Source organism: Trichosurus vulpecula, chromosome 2, assembly GCF_011100635.1.
Source record: "Trichosurus vulpecula isolate mTriVul1 chromosome 2, mTriVul1.pri, whole genome shotgun sequence".
NCBI classification, from domain to species: domain Eukaryota; kingdom Metazoa; phylum Chordata; class Mammalia; order Diprotodontia; family Phalangeridae; genus Trichosurus; species Trichosurus vulpecula.
Window position 1 is genome coordinate 249,849,693 of NC_050574.1, and position 22,080 is coordinate 249,871,772.

The 22,080-nt window shown below is 39.1% G+C and overlaps 1 protein-coding gene across 4 annotated transcripts in view; it reads left to right on the forward strand.

Moving 5' to 3' along the window:
- Nucleotides 1-6,121: 6,121 nt before the first annotated feature.
- The window catches only part of INPP1 (inositol polyphosphate-1-phosphatase), a 60,275-nt gene continuing 44,316 nt past the window's right edge, over nucleotides 6,122-22,080 (forward strand). Inside the window, exons 1-2 of one of the 4 annotated variants that reach the window (XM_036745577.1) lie at nucleotides 12,575-12,792; nucleotides 13,273-13,334. The gene's annotated coding sequence lies outside the window, so the exon portion shown is untranslated. Of the gene's footprint in view, nucleotides 6,353-12,574; nucleotides 12,793-13,235; nucleotides 13,335-22,080 lie in introns of those variants that run through there. The other 3 variants (XM_036745576.1, XM_036745578.1, XM_036745579.1) reach the window with 3 other exon arrangements.

Sequence of the window (22,080 nt, forward strand, 5' to 3'; positions counted from 1 at the left end):
TAAAATCAGTTAGCTTTTTAAAAAAGGATATTTGCTTCAAAGATAGAGCAAGAACAAATCTGCAAACATTTCCCCCAAGACCTTGGGGGTGTAATCCCCCTATTGTATCCCTGTCTGGAGGTAGAGCAGGTGATTAGACTCATTAATTAGCTCAGTCCCTATAAAGCATTAGTCCCATCAAGTTCATGTTTAAAAGTGATATTGATGCCAGATGAGTCATTCCACTGAAGATTCCTGAAGATAAAGATAAAAATCATTCCTTGCTCCTGGATCCTCAGAGTATCCATGCTGTGCAGGTTGCAATCCCTGGCCTGGACTGTGACTCCTAAATTTCTATGGCTCACTCTCCAGGCCTTTAAAAATCCCAAGATTGGAGATTCCACAGTGCACCTAGAATGGAAAGGCATGGATTAAAATGACTCTCTTTCTCGGGGGCCATATGGTTGCAAAGGGGGAAGGAAGCCCAGAGGCCCTCCCCATTCTCTTCCTCCATTCCTTAGCACAATGCAATAGGCCCTTAATAAATGCTTATTGACTTACAGCAATTGGTAAGTCACTGGACTTCACGAGCGAAAGATCCAGCTCTTCAGTCCCTCAGACAAATTTGCAACAAAGAGACAACAGGAGAAGAGATGACTCAGGCCCCAATAGTTTAGGCTCTGCTGCCAATGGAAAAGGCTTCTCCTTTCAAACATGTGGTTTCTAGCTAGCTGCATCTAGTTACAGATCTATACATACTCCAGCCTCACCAAGGCACTTCCCTCACAGATCTTCAGGATTCTCCCAATAGCAGCTTCCTAGTATCTTTTACCTGGAGATGCCATCTTAGGAAGTTGGTGTGGTCTGCCCATGCTTCAGACCCCATTACACTATCACTTCCAATGAAAACCTGAACGCCCAAAGGTCCACTAGACAGGTGAGATGTACGTCCACAGTATTTCAAAAGAGAAGTACATTCAAGTTGTTTGGTCTCTTTACCCCCAGGAAAAAAGGTAGGAAGGAGACAGAGCTAAGGAAGAAGGGTAGTTAAAAAAACAGCTGGATATAGGTAAAGAAATGTGTCTTCTCACTTTGTGCCTTCTCTCTCCCTTGACTCATGCCAAGTAAAAGCCTGTGTCTTTAACACAGTTTGTTGTCTGCCCTTACAAGACTGAAGAACTAAAGAAGCAATTCTGGCCACAGATGTTATTGCTTCAAAGCAATAAGAAAAAGCATTAAGAGTGAGAAAAAAAAATCATGCTGGTTTGGGGACTGTTATTCAGTCGTTTTAGGTGTGTCTGACTCTTCATGATGTCGTTTGGGTTTTTTTTTGCAAAGATACTAGAGTGGTTCGCCATCTCCTTCTCTAGCTCATTTTACAGATGAGGAAACTGAGGCAAACTGAAGTTAAGTGACTTGCCCGGGGTCACACAGCTAATAAATGTCAGAGGCTAGATTTGAACTCAGAAAGATGAGTCAGGCTCCTGACTCCAGGGCATTCTATCCATTTCTTTTTTTCATTTTTTTTATTCTTTTTTTTTTTTAATTCTATCCATTTCTACACTTAGCTGCCCCTAGGTTTGGGGACTAGACCTGTGACTTCATTGTTATCAGGAAACTCCTGTGTGAGGAAATTTCCTCTACCAATGCATGTCAGCACAAAGTCTTAGAGACTTGCTTAGAGCTCTAACGGGGTTAAGTGACTTACCCAAGATCACACAGCCAGTAATATGTCAGAGGCAGGGCTTAAATAGGGGTCTTCCTGGCTCCAAAGACCAACTCTCCATCCATTGTACCACACCGTCTTTCAGATCTGTGCCTCTGTGATGGAACTCACTGTTTAGGACTCAGGAGCCAGGCAGTGCATGCATTAAAATTTTTTTCCATATCAATATGATAGAGATAGAACAGTGATGAAGAAAAGGAAAAAATAAGAAAAATGATATATCAATAATAATTGCTGCACTTTAAGCTTTGCAAAACACTTGAAAGTTCCAAGTTCTTTCCTATTTTCAGCATTTTTCACAATCAAACCCTAAAGCTCCTTCTAAGAGAATATGAGTAACCATAATAAGCTGAAAGTCTCATTTAGATACATTGTATCTAAATTCAAATTTAAATTTGAAAAAAAGATGTCTTGTAAAGGCATATTAAATAATGCTCATTACTTTCAGCCGAATGGAACCATGGTATCTTAAGGCCGGAGGGGACTTTGGAGATCATCTGGTCTAACCCCTTAATTCTATAGATGAGATGACAAAGACACCAAGGTTAACACTGGAGACACAAAGGTATTCATTCAATGGTAAAGCCAGAATTCAAACCCAGGCCATATGATTCCAAATCCAGTGTCCTTTCTATAATCTCAGGAGAGGTTTTTCTATCAAAATATTACCTAAATGGCAAAATGCTTTTTGAACCAGAGGGAAAAAACCACCTTAAAAAAAGTGAAGCCTGACTAGCAAATGAGAGATCCAGTTCTTGCCTACTTTTGCCAGACCTGTTTTGTATGAGCTAAGTTTTACCAGAATGAAATGGAAATTTCATAAATCTCTTTTCTGAGTGTGAAAGAGATTTATTGGGTGTGGTTTAGAAAAAGAATGTAGCTCCATGAACCGGACATTTTGAATATGATTTTCTCTTAAAGTGGCATTGAATACTTGAGAAATTAAAATATATTTTGCATTGTGTACCATTATGTACCATATTCTCAATATTCTTGCATATGTTATTTTGCTGATCCTGATTGAAAAGAATTTAATAGAATACTCATATTAATATTAAAGAGACAAAAACAGATTATGAAAATCAAATGCTTTCCCAAGGTTCTCTAAAAGACAGAAAGTTCCCACATATACCAAAACATTCATACCAGCACTTTTTAGCACTAGAAAAGAACTGGAAATAAAGCAGATCCCATCAACTGGGGAATGGCCAAAGAAACTGGCATATGAATGTAATGTGTTATTGTGTAATAAGAAATAATGGATAAGATAGGAGATAACATGGTACAGTGGTAAGACCACAGGCTTTGGAGTTGAGGACCTGGATTCAAATCCTGCATCTATGTGATTTTGGGCAAGACCCTGAATCGCCCTGGGCCTCAGCTTCCTCATCTGTGAAATGAGTGCTTTGGACTAGATGGCCTTAAAGATCCCTTCCAGCTCTATATCTCTTTTCCTGTATTCAGAGAAGCACGGCAAAAATCCTCTTCCCCACCCCCTCAGAGCATATGCAAATCTGCTTCTGGCTATGTAAAACTCATGGTTGAGTTCCCCAACTTGAGAGCTAAGCCAAGAAAGCTGATGACTCAGAAAGGCCACACTTGGTAGAAGGAAAAGTCAGTTTTTGGCTGTCAAAATGCTTGGAAGCAGCTCTTTAAGAAGACAAACTGTGACTCCAAATGGGAAGCTGGAACAAGGAAAGGTCTTTCCCTACTCTGCAATAATAGTGGGGTAGGGCCCACCACATCTCCCAACTACCCTAGAGAGTGTAGCCTCAGCCAGCCAGTCTTGTACCGGAAGCCTGCCTTGTCTCGCTTTTGTGTTTGATTTAGCATCAACCTTGTGAACACTGAAAGATCTTGAAAGACCTGTGCATGCTGGTAACAAGCACATCCTACCAGAGTGGTTGTGGTTGCTGTCATAGCAACAGTAGCAGAATAGGGCTTAGGACAGGGAAAACTTTGCCCCCAGAAAAAAAAGATCCCACTTGGTGTTTGACTGGACTGTGTGAACTGGCTAATTAGAAGCCTTGTTGGTAGAACTGTTTATATCTCAGTGAGGCTTTCTTATTAGCTTCCCAACTGATTGAAAAAGTAGTGATAAGACAAGATGATGTAGTAGGTAGAGCACAAGACATGGGTTCAGATTCACTTCAGACACTTACTAGCCGAGTGTGAGTAAGTCACTTGTTCTTCCAGTGCTTGGGAGGCATGGTGGTTCAGTGGATGGAGCACTAGCCTTCAGGTCAGGAAGAGTTGAGCCAAAATCTGGTCTTAGACACTTATTACCTGTATGATCCTAGGCAAGTCACCTAATTTCTGTCTATTTCAGTTTCCTCAACTATAAAATGGAGCTCAAAATAGCACCTACCTGACAATTATGTGGATCCAATGAAATGATAGTTATAAAGTGCTTAGTGAAGTGCTTGAGAACAGTAGGTGCTTAATAAACGCTTGCTCTCTTTCCTCTTAGTTTCCTCATCTGTAAAATCAGAAGGCTGGATTTGATGTCCTCGAAGGTCCCTTTTAGCTGTAAATCTATTGCCCTATGCTGTTACTGGATTCTGCTCTAATCCTTCCGTGATTATTGCTTAACCTTCCCTTTTCTATGTGAGAATATTCTACTGGCCCTATACCTGAGTCATGTTGGAACATTGGGTACCTTTTAAAGTTTCTTCCTCTTCTTTCTGGAAACCCTAGACTGGAACCAGAAGCACCAGGATGAGAATAGCAACTTTGCTCAGGAAAGAAGGGAATAAACATTTATATAAGGCCTGCTACATGTTAGGCACTGTGCTGAGTGCTTTATAAATATTATCTCATTTAATCCTCACAACACTATTGTGATGTAGGTGCTATTATTATCCCCACTTTAAAGCTGAAAACAGTGGTTAAATGCCTTGCCCAGGGTTAGACAGCTAGTGAGGGTCTAGGTTCAAATTTGAACTTGTCTTCCCAATTCCAAGCACTCCATCCAGTGTAACACTTAACTGAAGCTGAGGCGGGGGTGTCAATCAAAGAGAAAAGAGACTACTTCCTCTATTGAGAAGTCATATTTCCCCTAGAGGTAAAACCTTTGCAAACCACAGTGGAAAGAAAAAGCCAGAGACTGGCCCGAGTTCAGGTTTTCATCTCCTGTGACCACAACCCAGCTATGCCTAGCCACCTATGCCACTGGGTTAGATGTGTGTGAACTGATGTAGTGAGAAAGAAGAGGAACCAAAACGATGTGCATGACTACTGCAAGTGTAAATAAAATAGGCCCCTAAAGAGAAGTTAAAATTTGAGTAACTCTAATAACCAGTAATGGTCTTGGAGATCAGACAATGAAACATACTTTCCCTCTAGGGAGAAAGGCAAGGGATTAGAGGGGTAAAATGTTTCATACATTATCAGATGTGGCAACTGTAATGATTTTTTTTTTTTGCTTAACTGCTTTTCTTTGATACAAAAGGCAGAGTTTGGGTATCCAGAGACAAATGTGGTTATATACATACATATATATATATATATATATATATATGTGTGTGTGTGTGTGTGTGTGTGTGTGTGCGCACGCATGTACATGCATGTGTATATGCACACATGCATATACACTTATACATACATATATACACATACACATATATACACACATATATTTCATTTATATGTGTATATGTTATTTAGTCATTTTCAATTGTGTATAACTCTTCATGACCCCTTTTTTAGGGTTTTCTTGGCAAAGATACTGGAGTGATTAATCATTTCTTTTTCCAACTCATTTTATAGATGAGGAAACTAAGGCAAACAGAGTTAAGGGATTTGACCACGGTCACATAGCTAGTAAGTGTCAGGGGCCGAATTTGAACTCAGGTCTTCCTGAGTCTAGGCCTGGCACACTATGCACTGTGCCACCTACCTGCCACACACACACACACACACACACACACACACACACACACACACACACACGTGTGTGTGTGTGTGTGTGTGTGTGTGTGTATTATGCATATGCTTTCTTGCAGAACAATAACAGGAAAACAGGACAAAGGAAACAAGCATTTATTAAGTGTTTACTATAGGCTCGCACTACCATACTAAGCACTGGGGATCAAACAGTACCTGCCTGCAAAGATTTTACATTCTAATTTGAGAGGCCAATACATAAAAGAGAGCTGAAAGTCGGAGGTGGGGCAAGAGGGAAAGCATGGTTTTAAAATCCAGAAAATCAGGAACAGGGCTGAAAGGAGAATGAAAGCATATTGTAGAAAACTAAAGAAAGGCCATAGAAGACTAAAGTAAACAGGAATGTTTTAGGAGAATGTTTAAGAATCAGAGGAAATGACTCATTGGTAATATGCTTGCTAAAGAGGATAACCTTTGGACTTCCCAGCAGAGAACCTTATTATCTCCCCACCCTAAGTTGGGCCTCGGGAAGTTTACTAAAGAGTCACTGATTTTAAGTTCTCAGATAAGCCACAGTGTATTTCCTAGACTTTCTGTTCTCAGACCAGAAACCTTGCTTTGTTCTATGGGAACTTAAAGGGACCCAGATCTTGAGGGTAGCATTGGACACATCAAGGCATTGGAGTTTATATTTCTTCTCATCCAAGAATTCAGAAAACTTGACAATCAACTGATTCACTAAAACGCCACCGCTGTAGAAAGGTAAGTGGCAGAAATGACTGTTTTTAGTTTAAGAATTTTAACCCAGTAGAATAGAACTTCTAAGATACAGGAAATCAGTGGTAGAAAAGATTGAAGTTTCATGTCTAGTCCTTTTACTTTAACCAGAAGCCAATCATATTCCTCAGAAAAGGAAAGTGACCAGAGAAATTTTGGTCAGGAATTTATCTAGGAATATAGATACTTTTTCTCTTGGGACCTCAGCCTTTCTCTCTATTTCCAAAAAATCAAATTCTGCCTTACACAGTTTTTATAAATATTATGACAGTCCTGCCCAAGTCTCTGCAACCTAAAAAAATATTTAAACATTTTAATATTAAATTCAACATATTTATTGAGAACCTAATATATACAAGACACTGCGTTACAAAAAATAAATAATAAAGTCTCTAATCTTAGAGGGGAAAAGATACTCTCATATGGAGAGGATCAGATTAGAGAAAACTAATGAAAAGAAAACTGTATTTTGGTAGCCTCTTAGTAATATGGGATGCCAAGATTACTCTGGCACAGAGGGACCTCTGCACAGCCAAAGGGGAAGAGGTGCTGCTCATACTCCAGTTGTGTAAGTCCCAAGAGAACAGAGGCCACCTACAAAACTGACCCCACAAGAGTTGGAGATGACAACATTCAGCTTTGGTCATCCAAGGGCCCAAATTTGGTATTATAGGCCAGTAGACCTGAGGATACTGGTTTACTCACAGAGAGTAAGGAGCTAAATGGTACAGAATTATCTGGATTCTGACCAGTGGCAAGGCTGACATTTAATGCTATTTAAATGACAGGTAACAATACCACTATTATGTTGTTGTTGTTGTTGTGTTTGTCCTTCATTTTTGAAGAGGACCATGACATCAGGACAACATGCAGTTGACTTTGATTTGAGTGAGGGAGGGCTGTGCAAAGTCACCAGCCTCACTTTCTCCTCCAGAGCCATCTGGTTCCAGTGGCCTGATATTCATCAGGACAACTGGAGACAGTCCAGGATGCAATGGGAGACCCTGGCCCTTTTAGGCTAAGGCCTTTTCAGGTTCTCACTTCAAGGAGGTAATGGCCATTCAGTGAATAGGCCTCTTTAAGAAGTGAGTCAAGGGTTGGCCCCTTTAATTAGAAAAAAGGAAAAAAATCAAACTGGGAGGGGAAGACCCTCAGGGTTGCTACTCAAAAGAGAAAATGTAGCCAGGCAATATCTATTGGCACAAGGCCATGTGCTCCCTTTGGGGCAGGATGGTACCCGGACAATAGAATAAAATATACTTTGCATAGTATGGTATTACAAAGTAATGTATATTTTGTGCAGAACACTAATCTGTGGTACTGTTTAGTATATATCTACAAATGCTGTTATATACCTACTGAGGTATTTGGTCTACTATTTACCACCATACTACGTGATGTACACACTTTGCATGTAACTATGTTTCATAGAATTTGACAATGTGGTATAATGTGTACCTGCAGTTGTACATATGCATCTAGTGTATGTGTTTTGTTTTGTTTTTTAGCTGGAGTGGAAGAAAATGTAGTAGGAATTCCCAATAACAAGAACCCCATTTGTGGGCAGGTCATGCACCCTGAGTGTAGGTGCTGATCAGAAGAGAGTAAGGACTCCATTTCCCATGAACCCCTGAGCCTAGGGGCAGGCATTAATTGGATAATAGCAAGGTTGCAGGGAGGAAGAAGCCAGTTGACTGAGTCCCATGACTGAAAAATAGTTATCAGAAACAGTGGTCTTCTGTGGTAGTTACTGCAGACAATAGCTGTTGGACAGTGCTTGAGGTTTCCAAAGATCAGGCAGCTTCTACTGGAGTTGTGGTGACTTGGCTGGGCTATGCACATGAGGAGTGTTGATAAATGAACTCTGGGCATCAGAAAGTGTAGAGCAAGAGCAAAGAGACTCCAACTGGACAAAAGAAGGGCCAGAGCCTAGAAAGGAAATCATTGTAATTTTTACTGAAGACACTCTAATCTAAATCCTTCCATAATGCCAAGACTTTTCTATTTATCAAGTCAACCAATATTTATATAAAGCACCTACCATGTGTTAAGCACTACGCTAAGTATTGGTGATATGAAGAAAGGCAAAAACAGTTATTGCCCTCAAGGAGCTCACAACCTAGTGATACTTTTAAAAATCTATTTTAATTGATACCCTTTATTTTTCCATCACCTACAATTCCCATTCTGTTCCCTCCTCCCCTCCAGAGCCTTATAAGAAAAGAAAAAGAAGAAAAAGAAAAATACATTCAGCAAAACTAATCAAAATATTGAATAAAAATATGACCTGTGCTATGTTCCATACTTATAGCCTCCCACCAAAAAAGAAGGCAGAGGCATCATTTCATATCCCCTCTTTGGGGCCAAGCTTGGTCATTATAATTTTATACTATTTGGTTTCAATTGCATTGTCGTTCTTTCTGTTGCATTGTTTTATAGTCATTGTATATATTGTTTTCCTGGTTCTGCTTACTTCAGTTCTGGATTCCTCATATTCATCATTTCTTACAGCATAGTAATATTCCATTACATGCACCTTCCATAACTTTTTTGCCATTCCCTAGTCAATGAACTTTGATTTTTGTTTCCATTCTTTGTTACTACAAAAGGTGCAGCTATAAATATTTTGTTCTATATACAGCATTTCTTTTTGTCATTGACCTCCTTGGGTATGTGGTTAGCTGCTGAATCTCAGCGTCAAGAAAGATGAGGACTGAGAGAAATTTATTGTATTTGCTGATGAGGAGGTGACCTTTGAAAGAAAATCTTCAGTAACCTGATGAAACTACAAGGCAGATTGCTAAGCACTAAGCAACTTTTGAAGACTAGATTGAAGAACAGTTGCTGATCTGCATTGGGAGAAGGCATTTCCTCTTCCAGAGTTTCCAATTAACTCATAAATGCTGACCAAAAAGAAAGGAGTAATCATGCATGAGTGAGAAAATAGAAACAGCAAATGCAGACTACACTTTTGAGAAGTTTGACAACAAAGGGAAAGTGAGAGATGGAATGACAGCTTAAAAACATAGTATAGCCAATGGAAACGTTTTTTTTTATGATAGAGATTTCACAGAATCATAGAACCTCAGAGTTGGAAAGGATTGCAGAGGCTATCTACTCCAATCCACACCAGAAGAAAAATTCCTTCTAACAACCTGCCCAACAAGTTGTCATCCAGCCTGAAGGTCTCCAGTGAAGGGGACCATTACAGCCCATTACACTGATGGGTAACTCTAATTCTTGAGTACTTTTTCCTTACATAAAGTCTAAATTTTCTTCTTTCTACCTTCCATGTAGTCTTCATATTTCTTCCCCTAAGGCCAAGCAAAACAAGTCTGCTCTCTCTTTTACATGACAGTCCTCATATACTTAAAGAGAACTTCAGGCTTGTCTTTTCCCCTTTTTTTCATAATTATCCTCATTTCCTTCAACTGGTCTTCATGTAACTTGAACTTATGGTCCTTCACCACCCTGCTTGCCCTGTTCAGTACACTTTCCAACTTCTCAATGTCTTTCCTAAGATTTGGCCCCCGGACCTAGATGGTCACCAGAAGATGACACTAGATGTTATGTGACTAGGGTGGAGTACAATGGAGCTGTGTTCTTTTCTGTATACTATTCCTGTATACTATCTTGCTCTTAATGAAGCTTAAGATTACATTTGGGGGAGGGGTGGAGTTGCCATCTTAGACTTTCAGTTGTATTTTAGTCATATCTGACTCTTTGTTACCCCATTTGGGGTTTTCTTGGCAAAGAGACTAGAGTGGTTTGCCGTTTCCTTCTCTAGCTCATTTAACAGATGTGGAAACTGAGGCAAACAGGGTAAGTGACTTGTCCAGTGTCACACAACTAGGAAGTATCTGAGACCAGATTTGAAGTCCGGCAGAGGAGCCTTCTAGATTTCAGGCTTGGCACTCTTTTCACTATGCCACCTACCTGCCCATTCTGGCTGCCATATCATACCCTTTACCCAGTGAGTTTGCAGTCCACCAAAATACCCGGATCTTTTTCAGATAAACTGCTGTTTAGTCATTTTTACACCATCTTGTACTTATGAAATTAAATTTTTTAACCTGTGTGTAAGCCTTCACTTTATTCCTATTAAATTTGATCTTATTAGATTCAGCTTAACTGTTCTATGCTGTCAGTGTCTTTTTTGGATCTTACCTGTTACCCAGTGGCTTGGGAATGTTTGTTTAAAAAAAAAAAAAGGAAAGGAATCAGTGGTGAGATAGAGATAGAAGATTCAAGAGAAAGAAAATGAGATAATTTATCCAGTAAGATTATGGAAGAAGTGGTAGGGGATGTGGTCAAGTGCAGAGGCAAAGAAGTTAATCTTGGCACACACACATAAAAGAATACTTTTTCCTCTGAGACAGGAGAAGCAAGAGAAAAGAAAAGGTGAGTTAAGAGAAATATTGAGATAGAGAGAAGGGAAGTTGAGAGAACTCATAGATGACAGATTGCTAAGCAGTAAGCAGCTCTCAAAGTCTTAAGTTGCTGAACAATTGATAATATGCCTTGGTAGAAGGCATTTCCTCACCAGAACTACTCAGCAAATAATTTGATGAAGCAGAAAGAGTAACAGATTATGAGTAAGAGGAAATGGGTTCAAATTCCAGCTCAGCTACTCACTTTGCTTCTCCCGGCCTCAGTTTCCTTAGTGGTTAAAAAAAAGGAAGTTAGACTAGACAACCTCTAAAATCCCTTCTAGCATTAACTTATGTGATACTTAGTTTCTTGGGGAAAAGGACATGGCAAATCAAGATGATGGCTCCATGCTTCATGGAGTATAAACCAAGTACTACAGTAACTTGGTAAGGTTAAATAGCATAGTATCTCAGGAAATGCCTAAGACCTGTCTCTTATATTTACTACCTGTATAACCAATGGCACTTAACTTCTTACAAATTAGTCAGTAAACACTTATTAAGCACCTACTATGTGCCAGGCACTGTGCTAAGTCTCTAAATTACAGATGAAGTTCTCATATGCCTCTGTGGAGGGACTTCAAACATCAGGGAATGAAATTATGGGTCCCAGAAAAAGCTGGATGTGTTCTGGCTTGATTGCCCCTTAAACCTCAACACCGGGATAAAAATGTTGGGTGTATGATTTGTACCCCTTCTCTCATAAGATTTAGTATAGTATTTTATGAATTTAGAGTTCACCTAACCTAATCTCCTTTCAGAGATAGAGAAACCAAAGCCACCAAAAGGGAAATGGCATGTTCAAGGTCCCATGGCAGTGCCTAGACTGTGATCTTCAGTTCTAAGTTTTTCTCCTATGTCACATGGCTGCTATTGCTGCTGCTACTACAACTACCACTAATAATAACTAATGTTTTCAATAGCAGTTTAAGTTTTGCAAAGCACTTTACATGGTAGGTGAACTCCCCAAAGGCACTAATGTGCCCAGCAAAGTACCCAGCCCATTTTTAATGCTCAATAAATATGAAAACAATAATAACAGTTACTGCAGCTAGGTGGCGCAGTGAACAGATTGCTGAACTTGGAAGTCAGGTAGTCTTGAATTCAAATTTACCTTAGACCCTTACCAGCAGTGTTATCCTAGGCAAATCGCTTTATCTCTTTTAGCCTCGGTGTTTGTAACTGTGTAATGGGTATAGTGATATCACCTACCACACAGGCTTTGAGAATCAACTGGATAAGCGCGGTATAAATGCCAGCTATTGTTATTTTGAGCTGGACGAAGGCTGTTTTGTCAGTTTCATCTCTTCTGTGTTCCCAGCACTGCCAACCTAGTTGTCAAACATTTAATCCCCCAAAGAGATAGGAAGAAAAGAAGAGAGTTTTTTTTTTTTTAAGCCTTTTCTTGTAGGCTAAGAGAGAATGACAACAGCGGATTAGGAGACCCCAGAGATCTCTTTTGCCGGCACTTCTCTCTCTGAATCATAGCTCCCCGCGTATGACAGCCAAAGATGTCACTTGCAGGCTGGCGGGCAGCTGCGGGACGAGTTGCTCTCCCTGAGAGGGTGACTATCTGCATAGTTCACTAGTTTCCCCAGGGCTACCTCAAAGGAAATGAGTGGGCGGCCATCTGCGGCGGATGCTGCTGTCACCATTCGTAGAGGACCCAGGCTGCGGAGCATGGACGCATTTGCTCCTCATTTGATTCTTTCTTGCGTCCCCAGTTCCTCCCCCGCCCCCTCTCAGCTAGTCCCGTTTCCTCCTCCCCCTCCCCACCTCCTTAGCCCAGGCAGCCAAAGGTTTCAGGCTCTGCCTCCCAGCTCTAGCCCTGGCTCTAGCGTAAGCCCGGCCACTTAGCAACCCTTCTGATTGCATCTCCCGGCCCACCTCCTCCTATTTAATTCTCCTCCTCCTCTTCTCCCCCGCCTCTTCCGTTCCTCCGGGGAAAGGCGAAAACATCTGCATCACCCTTCTCCCACCTCAACCTCTGCTTAGGTAATACGCTTTCCTTTTCACTTTCCTTTCCTGTTCACTACCTCTTCTGCAGCTCTCAAGGTCAGATGGGCCCCGGGAGGGAGGGAGTCGGGGAGAAGGGGGAGGAGGAGAATAGGAAGAGAGAGGGGGAGTACTAGAAGCAGTTTTAGACATTCCATGTAGCCCCCCATCGTCTCTTAAAGGCCTGGATTAGTAACCATGGGCCAGGAGAGTTCCTTTTCTACCCGCCTCCTGCCGCGATCGTCCCGGCCTCCGGGTGTAAAAATCCACCCCCACCCCCACCCCCAGCTCCCCAAGGCCGGGACGTGAGTGGCTGCAGCCACAACCAGGTTTGCCAACCAGCAGGAGAGGGGGGAGGAGCCCAGGCAGTTTGCATTCTCTCCCTCTGCTCTTTGAAAACAACCAGAAAGACTTGAAATGGGCTTGGGAGGAAAGGTTAGCGGGGGACTTGTCTTAGTCATAAGGATGGCTTGTTTTTAGATCTGAAGAAGGAGGATACTAGCTCTTCTGACATTTGGGAAGCCGAGCCACAAGGTCTACAGGTAGGTGGCAAGTTGCAACCGCTTTCTCCCCAGTTGTGCTCTCTCTCCAGAGAGATCTTTTGCTCGCCCACCCTCCAAGTATAACTAGTGGCTGTCAAACCCCTGATACCTTTTGGAGGCATCAGCACGCATGTAAAAATAAACTTCGTATGCCTCTGCTTGGGGAAAGGTTCTGTTTTCAAGCTTTTAATGCTCACATTATTCAAACTCTGCCTTGGGGAAACTCGTCCAATTTGCAGGGTCCAAATGGAAGGTGGGCAAGATGATTAACCTAGATTTGATTCAGCCCTATCTAGGACGTAAAAAACATCAGATTTATAAAGGAATTGTATGCGTGCCTGTGAGTGTGTGTTTAAGATGAACAAAGTCAAGGGCCAGATCGAGCATAACAAACCGCGTTCTGAACTGCAACTTTTTCAAAGACAAACTGGATTAAGGGCAAGGTGGTGATTTAAGTGTGAGATCCCAGGTGCTGAATAAAACTGGAGTTTGGCCTTTTCTGTTTGATTAACTGCTTTGAAACAAAAGAAGTTGATAAAGAATCAGCTTCGATTGGATGGGTAGTTATTTACCGTCGGAAATAAGATAATCTTGCCGGCAACGTGTAATTCAGGTGTTACCTGGGATGACCTCATTCTTACCCTTTCAAATAGTTGGTAAAAGGGAAAAAAGTGAAGGAAATGGGAGATTGATTTCACTCTGGAAACTTGTTAGTGTTCCAGTTTGGCTTCTTATTTTCCGTTTTAAGCTCTTCTAGAGTTGTTTTGGTTTGTTTTGGTTTTTTTTTGGTAGTACTCTTGTTACAATTTTATTGTTCAGAAGGTGTTTTTGAGATGGCAGAATATAGGAATTTGTAATTTTCTATGGAGGGGAGCTAATACTTTATTTTTAGAATAGACGCTATTGGGAGAAATCGTATCTCAGCCTCCTATGTTTTCAGATGCCCTATTTACATTTCTAAGATTTTATATTTTTTTAATCGTCCTTTAATGCAAAGGAGGCAGTATGATAACTTTTTGAATGACCTATATTGGTCCTGTAAAACAAAAGTTGTGCAATATGAAATATTCATGTAAGTGATCTCATTCTATTTCCTTCTCTACTAAAAGTGATAATTTTTAATATTCTGTTTCCACTGTGGTAAATAACCTATATAAATGTTTTTATTGAAGTCTTTTGTGTTTTACATTTTCATAGTTCCCCCCTTATCCTTCCCTTTTCCCTCCCAGAGAGCCATCCCATGTAACAAATAGTATTTTTAAGGCAAAAGAAAGGGGAATACATCAATGCATCGAAAAAGTCCCAAAACATTTGTGATGTGCACTGGAACTGCTGCCACCGCAAAGGGGTGGATCGAGAGTGTCCTATCTTTGATTTTCAAGTCATTTGTTGGTGGTCAGTTGTGTCTGACTCTCCATGACAAATATACAGGAGTAGTTTGCCATTCTGTTCTCAGGCTCATTTTACAGTTGAGGAACTGAGGCAAACATGGTTAAGTGACTTGCCCAGGGTCACACAGGTAGTAAGGGTCCGAGGCTGGATCTAAACTCAGGTCTTCCTGACTCTAGGCCTGGCACTCTATCCACTGTAGCTGCCCTTTCAAGTTATAGTTAATCTTTATAATTTCACTGTATTCAGTTTTATTTTTTTTGTATGTGGTGGTTTCCATCTACATTGTTATAGAAATTGTGTGTATTTTGTTGGCTTAACTTTTCATACACCATTAATTCATATAGATTTGTTCATGCTTCTTTGTATTCTTAGGATACAGTAATATTCCATTATATTCATGTGCCACAATTTGTTGAAATATTCCCCAATCGATTGGCATCTACTTTGTTTTCGATTCTTTGCTATCGCAAAAAGGTGTTGCTATAAATATTTTGGTATGTATGAGGACTTTCATCTTATCAACGGCTTTCTTGGAGTATAGTATAGTACTGGAATCTCCAGGTCAAAGGGTATGGATGTTTGTAGTCACTTTATATAATTGCTTTCCAAATTGCTTTCCAAAATGGTTGTACTCATTCACAGCTCCACCAATAAGGATGTTGGTGTGCCTCTTATCCTACAACCCCTTCCAACATTGTCTATTACACAGGTCAGCCAGACTGGAACTGGCCTCTAACCTGGGGTGGCCAGGGCTGAACAGAGCAGGCTAGAGACAGGAGAGTCAGGAATCAAAAAGAAGTTTAATTTCTTTCAGAATGAGGAATATGCTTGCAAGCAGAAAACCCCTTCCTGAGAAGGAGGGCTTAACATGCCGGGGCAAAGGCAGAGCTTATAAATGTGAAAAGGGTTGGACCACAATACAGTCATTCTTAGGTCTTGAGTAAACAGTTCCTATGGTTGACATTTCTTGGGCATGGGTCCCATGGGAACAGTCTCTCAAATCTTAAGGGTTATCAAGAAAAATGGGAAAATAATTTCACTTTCTATACCATTATCAATACAATTTTTGTGTAAAATCCAATTAATCCTTAATTAATAAATCCTTAATTCAATTTTGAGAAATAATTACCAAAACATACTCAAAGTCTGAATTTCCATGATAAATAACTTGGAAGTCAGTCATTTCATATATACATAGTTCTTAGGGAAAACAATCTAGTCCTGTTGCTTTTCTCAAAATTAACTATTCCATTTATTTAGAAAACGTTTATGTTATATCTTTGTCTTATCATTTCACCCTCAGGAGGATATCATCCCTATATTATAATTTGATCACAAATATGCATTAAAATTATAAGAGGTTCATACTTGAATCCTACTATAGTAACTCAGAGATGTTCCAGTATCAATCTATTATTTAATAGATTTAGTGTTGTACTTAAAAAACTTCCTGATTATAGAAATTGGCTGTAAAAGAAAAAATAGGGACATAATTATAACAATGTCATATAACAGAGGGGAAAAACTCTATGGAGGGAGGGGGAATTCCCTTAGCTCTGTTTGATTCCAGGCATGAGTCATATCTGACAGTCAATCATGTAGTCACAGAGTGTTAAAGGCAAGGCTTAGAATTAACCAGGTGGAGAATTTTCCTTTTCAGCAAGGAAATAACACAGTGGGGAAATACAGCCAGGAGGATTCTACCTAGGTATATCATTAAGGCAGAGTTCATGACTTCAAAGATAACCATGAATATGCCCGAATGGTCCAGAATCACAGGATGTAAGGAATTCTCTAAGTAGAAGGCAGAGGAGTTAAAGCATTTATTGAAACTCAAAAGTAGCAGACCCACGGACCAGTGTCCCCAATTCAACATCCTGGCAAGAACCTTCCAAAACCAGTGTGCCCATCTCACAATAGTGACCAGGAGGCCACAGAAAAACATTATGACAGCAAGCCAAGCCATACTGGTGCTTCCCCCCAGGGACCTCCAGCAAGAAGACCACCCACTGGCCTCAAGCCCCTGCTCAGCACTCTCTGGTGTCCATGAGGATCAGTCCTGCCTTTTTGTAGCACCTGCCACCATCGCCACTGCTTCTGCCATAATCTCCAAGCTGTGTTCCAGCTAGCTGACTGCTTCCTCTCTCCTTCAGCTCTTAACTGCTCTCACCAACTGCCTCTTAGCTCTTCTTCAGCTGTTCAGCAAACTCCACCCACCGCAGGCTTCATGTCATCACATGGCCCAGAACTCAGGTGCCTACCATTGGCTCCAGTCCTAGCCACTCCTCTCAGGACCCTGAGAGCCCCTCCCCCAAAGCCCACTCAAATGGGTGGTGAAGATCTTCCCATTCACTGATTGTCTTTACACTAGGCCATGTTTGAGGTCATCCCCAAAACTTTTCCCAGGCACAATCATCCACCTTTAACAGTTCCCACACTGTGGTACATGCCTATTGGCTTTGTGACAATTCAAACAACTATCCCTGTAATTAAAGCTCAAAATAACAGTAAATTACAGTCCCAGGAATTTTTGCCTTAAATAGCAAAATTTCACTAACCACAACTTAGGGTTTGAATATCTTTCTTGATGTTCCCCTAACAGTTAATATTTCCTTTATCTTTTATTTACAAATTAAAACTACCCATATTCTGGAGCTTCAGACATACAGCAAACACCTGATAGTTGACTCATTACTGAACCAAAGTCAGTGTGGTGGGAACAGGAGTGGAGTACCTGGTTCAGTTCACTTGGCAGTTATAAGAAACAGGAATTGTGAGCATGTCAAGAGATGTGATGGATGGCTTTAGGTCTGCAGCATGTTGGCTCTCAGGTCCCTGGGAAATAGGGAGAGCTCCAACAAATCTAAATAGTTATTGATTAATATGAAAATAATAAATCCCTCAGTGAATACCTGGTGCTGGTCAAAGCAATAGCCTTTGCCAGAGGGTGAGATCATCCAGAGTGCAAAAGATTCTTGTTATGCCAAGCTCAGGGCACAGTCTGCTTACTAGGCCTTAGTTCTGGGAAACAGGGTGTCTCCAAATACCTTGACACCAATTTTTATCATCTTTGCCAATTTTCAGGTTGTGAGGTGAAACCTCAGAGTTGTTTGGATTTCTATTTCTCTTATTAGTGATTTGAAGCATTGTTTCATGTGGTTGTTAACGCTTTGGAATTTTTCTTTTGTGAATTGTGTGTTCATATGCTTTGACTACTTATTTACTGAGGAATAGCTATGAGATATGCACACATACATATGTTTGTCAATTGTTAATTTATCTTGCATATCAAACCCACATCAGAAAAATTTAATACAAGTATTTTTTTTCTATTCATCTGCTTTCCTTCTTATCCTAAGTACATTACTTTTGTCTGTACATAATATTTTTGGTTTCGTGTAATCAAAGTATGTTTTATCTTTCGTAATCGCCTCTATCTCTTGTTTGGTTAAGAATACATTTCCTACCCATAGCTATAAGAGACATTTGATGAATTCCTCTTCTAATATATTTTATAGTATGAACTTTAATATTAAAGTTGCATATCCATTTACAATGTATTATGGAATATAGTTCAAGGTTTTGGTCTAAATCAAATTTCTGCCAGACTGCTTTCCAGTTTTCCCAGCAGTTTTTAATCAAATAGGAAGTTATTTCCTAGGCAATTTATGCTTTCCATTTTATTGGGAGAAGATTCTCATATGTAAATTTTAAATCTTAGTAAGTTGTAATTAATATACTTAACAATTTTTAAATCTCTGTTGTATCATTTCATTAATATTTTAGATGTTAATTCTAAAAATACTTGAAACAAAAGCAAGTAGCTGCTCCAGTTTGAATCCAATTAGAGAACTCTTTTATGTCATATAGTATGCATTTTTTTCAAATCTCTTTAGATTAGATACCAATTTTGCTTGTGGAGAAAATAAAGGGGGAAAATTGGGTAGCTTTTTAATAATCCCTACCAAAACCTACAGCTTTCTTGCTCACCTCCAAAGGAAACTGCTTACAAGATGTTCTTCAATTACTTGGGTTTAAAAGTCATTTTAGAAGCCAGATAGCATAATCACATGTGACATTAAAGATTTCTGCAGCGGTAAGATAGTGTAATAGATAAAATGCTAGCTTTAAACCCTGCCAGACCTGGCTTAAACCTCTCTTAATTTATATATTACCTGTTTGACCATAGACAACTCATTTAACCTCTTTAAACCTGTTTCATCATCTGTAAAATGGACAGAATAATACTATCTACCTCATAGGTTTGTAGTGAGGCTCAGATAAGATTTTGTGGATGTATAAAAGTAATTTTTATGTGATAAAAATTTACACAATAAATTTTTAAAGTGCAATGAAAATGTGAACTGTTATTATTATTATTACCATAGTGTCAAGTATAAAAGACTTTTTTGTTTTTACTGACAGAATACTGGAGCTCTCTAAATGATTCATTTTAAGTTAGTTTAAATATTTAATTGCTCAAAAAATAAATATTACCCTGTTCTTTACATAATAGCAATTATATCATTTCCTCTTGATTCTACAGAGAGTTTTAATTAGCATCAAAGGGAGCTATACTTTAGAACATTTGAAGGAAGATATTTTCTTCATTTTACTTAAGGGAAATCTAATTCAATTTAAAACCCTGCAGTAATTTCTCTTTATCAGCAGCCTTTTAAAGAGCTCATAGTGTGAGCAATTACTTGGAGTGTTTCATCCTCAGAACATTATGCCAATCATCTAGCTAATTTTAAATAACCAGCATTTTTTTAAATTTAAAAAGTGATTGCTTTAAAAACCAATCATTTTAAAGCAAGTTCCATGTAAATCCATAATCCAGTTTGATTTGAGAATAATGATACATCTTTGAAAAAGAAATGTGGCTGAAGGAGCAAACTCATAAAATAGAGTCATGCAATCAAAAAATGAAATAAACTAACAAAATTTTCATAATAGTACAAGAAATGGAAGAGTTTCATAATTATAAACCAGTTGAGAATAACTTCACAACTCCCTAAATCTAACTTAGTGCTTTGACTTATTCATAGGAAAGGTGGTTGTGATATTTTTGTTATTTCTTTGAATATGTCATGCCCTTTTATTAAGCGTATCAGCATGAAATAAAGTATATTTGTTCAAAACTAATAGCTGGTCTCGATGACTTAAGCATAGTTCCAAATTACTTGTTAAGCCTAAAATGACAAATGTGACAATTGAATGAAGGAACTACAGGTTAGAAACTTCTTAATTTTTTCAAAATAACAACTCAGGATAATACATTAGATAGTTTGAATAATTGCATTTAAATAAATACAAATATAGGACCATCTATCTATACCTATCTATACCCATTTCTATCTATGGGTATAGCTATGCCTATCTATACCCATACCCACACATATACACACCTAGAAAAACTAATCCGGTTTCAAGATAATCTGGGCCAATAACCACTAAAATCCATTAGCACATGAGGCCTCACCACTGTGTTGCTTCTAAATAAATGTCTTATTTTGAACTAATGTGTCCTCAGATTGAGCAAACAACAGAACAAATAAAATGACAAGAAAAAAATCTCTACCCACCATGTACCCCACATATATAGAGAACATGTTTGGGCACAGGCATGACTGGACACCCTCATGTTTGGTACTTCGGAGTTGACAAATGCCCTTGAGCTGCTGTTAGTCGTGTATTCTCTGTGGTTTTCATGGTATAGAAATTGTTCTCTGCTACTATCTGGTATTCTTAAACTAGCTAGCCTCTTCAGAATCAGCTGGTTTCTCTACTGATATGGCTCAAAAGCCTCTCTCTAATGGGGAGAGCTTTTTATTGTGTAGATGAGGGTTGTAAGCCTCCATGCCCAGTTAGGCAAGCAACAGAAGGTAGCAGAATGACCATTAAGATTAAAGTTTAGTCTTTTAATTGAACTCTTTGTGCTCATCACAATTTTTGATCCTAGCTGACTTTGCCTTAGAGTTAGGAAATTTCTTTGAACCCCTATTTTTTCTCCAATTGGGCTCCTATGTCTCCAAAACCTATTTGGATGACTCTGCCTGTAAAATTCTCACAGAAGCTATGTTGGGATTGGAATGAAGACTAATTCATTTCCAAGATACTTTCTGACTTAATTTTTTTTACTTTTATATCACCTTTATTTCCTCTTCCCTCTCCAAATAGCACAAATCACCAGCAGTTCTACCAACGAAATGCAATGGGAAGAGATTGAAAGAGAAAGTTCATATAAAATAAGTACACACAGTATAAAATACTTGGGAGTCTACCTGCCAAGTCACATCCAGGGACTAAATGAACACAATTACAAAGCACTTCATTCAAATAAAAATAGATCTAAATAATTGCAGAAATATTAATTACTCATGAGTAGGCAAAGCCATCATAATAAAAATGACAATACCATGTAAATTAATTTATTTAGTGCCATACTAGTCAAACTACTAAAGAATTACTTTATAGAGCTAGAAAAATAAAATAAAATTCATTTGAAGGAACAAAAAGTCAAGAATATCAAGAGAATTGATTTAAAAAAAAATGGAAAGGAAAGGAGCCAAGCACTACCAGATTTCAAAGTATGCTACAAAGCTGTAATCATTAAAAACAATTTGGTACTGGGTAGGAAATAGGTTGATCAATGGAACAGATTATGTATAGGATATACAGAAGCAAATGAGCACAGTAACCAAATGTTCTATAAACTCAGAGATCTCAGCCATTGGAGCCAGAACTCCCTATATGACAAAAACTATGGGAAAAACTGAAAAGTAGTCTGGCAGAAATTAGGCCAACATTTCACACTGTATATCAAGATATACTTAAAATGAATGCATGTTTTAGACATAAAGGGTGATTTCATAAGCAAATTAGGGGAGCATGATAAAATTACCTGTCAGATTTATAGTTGTGAGAAGAGTTCTTAACTAAAAGGGGAGAATTTCACAGGAGATGAAATAGATAAATTTTATTACATAAAATTTTGAAGTCTTTACAAAAACAAAACCAATGCACCTAAAATTAGAAGAAAAGCAGGAAAGTAGGGAAAAATCTTTGCAGCAAGTATCTCTTATGAAGGTCTCACTTTTTTTTGTTTTGGAGTGGGGAAGGTGAGGCAATGGGGGTAGGTCTCACTTCTAAAACATATAGAGAACTGAGTCAAATTTATAATGATAAGAGCTATTCCCCAATTGATAAATAGGGACGTGGGGACAGCTGGGTGGCACAATGGATAGAGTACAGAGCCCGAAGGCAGGAAGATTCATCTTGCTGAGTTCAAATCTGGCTTCAGACACTTAATAGTTGTATTGATGCTGGACAAGTCACTTAACCCTGTTTGCCT